At 48.7% G+C, this 2361-nt stretch overlaps 1 pseudogene; it reads right to left on the bottom strand.

The window, feature by feature from the left end:
• Nucleotides 1–869: 869 nt before the first annotated feature.
• Nucleotides 870–1510, bottom strand: LOC125409193 (ras-related protein Rab-5B pseudogene; annotated as a pseudogene).
• Nucleotides 1511–2361: the final 851 nt, after the last annotated feature.

Raw genomic sequence — 2361 nt, 5'->3', positions numbered from 1 at the left:
AGATGGGTATCAGAAACCGGTACCTCCTCCAATTAGATCATGGCAAAGCTAAAGATGCAGGCAACAGTGAAGATTCTTTGGAGCATCTTTAGCTTTGCCGTGATCTAATGGGGGGTGAGTGGGTGGGGAGAACTACCTAAGAGGCTGGGTGAGGGGAAACAGCTTTGGGACGAGTTCCAGAGCCACAGAAGACTGCGTCTCAACCTTTATCCAATCAGCTAATACAACCTGTGAGCTTGCTTCCCTGGTCTCATGCCTACCTAGGGACATCCTCCACAAGTCCAGCTCATGAGCGCTACAGTGTTTCACAGACTAGAAACTCTTACCAGATAAATAAAACAAAAGAGACATGTTTCCCTACCCCCTCCTTCTCTGAGCCTGACCATCCCTGCAGGGCCCTTAATGTAACTAAAATGACATTGTCTCCCTTCTCAGTCCCTGGTTTACCATTCATCCTCTTGGGAAGAGGAGGAAACAGGATCAAGAACAGGGGGTGATGAGAGGTGGGGGAGGGGAGAGATAGGAGACAGAGCCTGCCCTGAAACCCTGGGAAGAACACAGTGGGGGAGTAACAGTGAGGAGGTCGCTGTCTTGTACCTAGAATACAAAGTGAAGGCAGTTTGTTTTGGAAGGAAGGTCCTGGGGAGATTTGACCCCAAACCCCGGAGTAGGGCATAGTAGTGATAACAGCTCCTTGATGTTGTTTGCTGAAGTGTTAAAAAGTACCTTGACACAGCTGTCGGGAGGCAGCCCTTGGGAGCCAGGGCTTAGTGCGCTGTTACCGCAAGGGGCTGTGTGCTGAGGGGTGGAGACGGAAGTTATGTCTTAGCTTTCATGCTAACTCCACACGTGTTTGCTGCCAGTTACCCTTAGTTGCTACAACACTGGCTCTTGTTCTAGTGGGGCTGTTCATGGAGATCCACACCCCAACTCTGGTCTGCTGCACCCCCCCAGATTCTGGGGTTCACTCTTTGGCAACTTCTTTGCCATTGCCAGGAAGAGATCATTCACGGTCAGAGCGGTCTTAACTGAAGTTTCCAATAAACTATTGTCACTTGTATATGCTGAGCCTCTTCACACTCCTTGTTGGCAAGGTCAGCTTTGTTCCCTGCTGAGGCAGCAACAATGCTAGACTTGTCACCGAAGTTCTTTGACCATGTCTTTGCCCAGGCAAAACTTTCCCGATTAGCAATATCATAAACCACAATTGCAGCCTGGGCACCCCTGTAGTACATGGGGACTAGGCTTGGTATTGCTCCTGCCCTGCCGTGTCCCAGATTTCAAACTTGACTGTTGTGCCATCTAGACACACAGATTGGGTGAGGAAGGCCACTCCAATGGTACTTTCCTGGTATTCACAGAACTGCCCTTTGACAAAATGTAACACCAGGCAAAATTTCCCCACTGCAGATTCTCCCAGCGGAACCAGTTTGAACTGACATATTTCGGTGGCCTGGGGCTGCCCGTTAGACCTGGCTGGACTTCTGCTGGTCATAGCCAGGTTATCAAAGTAGGAGAGGATCGAGGGAGGGGGATGCCACAAAGTAGCAAAATGGGGAGGAAAAGGGGAGGGACTTCCAGGCTTCAGTAGTCCTGGGGCTTCATCTCCCCCATCGGGTCCAAGCCTGCGTGGAACCTCTACTTTAATTTTTGACCTTTGGTTCCCATGGAAATCTTAGCCAAAGAACAACCATGGCAGTTCAGGTGAGAAACTGCATTTGTGGGCTTAGCCTCCAGAAAAGAGACAGAAGAAAAAGTCAAAGTCAAAACTCCCAGGCAGGAAGGCACACACCTGCAGTCCCAACACTTGGAAATTAATGCAGGAGAAGTCAGCAGTTCAAAGTCATCTTTGGCTACTTAGTGAATTTGAGGCCATCCTGGTCTAGATGAGACCCTGACTTAAAACAAAACCAAGCCAAATCAGCTGAAGTAAGAGCCAGGGAATGTTGCAGAATATTTTCACCCGTTTAATGCTAAAGACAGGCTCCTTTTTTATTATTTGTTTATTTATGTATTTATTTATTTTTACATACTAATGCAATTTCCCCCTCCTTCCTCTCCTCTAGTTCCCTCCACCTTCCACCCCATTCCCCATCTGCTCCTCAGAGAGGGTAAGGCCTCCCCTGGGAAGTTAATAAGTTAATTAAGTCTGTCCCATCATCCCCCCTCCCCCTGTGCCTTGAGCAAGGTATCTTGCCATAGAGAATGGACTCCATGAAGTCAGTTCATGTATTAGGGTTAGATCCTGGTCCCTCTGCCAGTGTCTCCACATACTGCCCAAGCCACACCATTTACTCCTGCATTCAGGAAGCCTTGCTTGTCCTATACAGGTTCTTCAGTTGTCAATCCAAAGTCAGTGAG

The sequence above is a fragment of the Myodes glareolus genome, chromosome 9 (genome assembly GCF_982192425.1).
Source record: "Myodes glareolus chromosome 9, mMyoGla1.1, whole genome shotgun sequence".
Classification (NCBI taxonomy): Eukaryota; Metazoa; Chordata; class Mammalia; order Rodentia; family Cricetidae; genus Myodes; species Myodes glareolus.
Note: the sequence above shows the minus strand (reverse complement) of the source record. Positions and strands in the feature narration are given on the sequence as shown.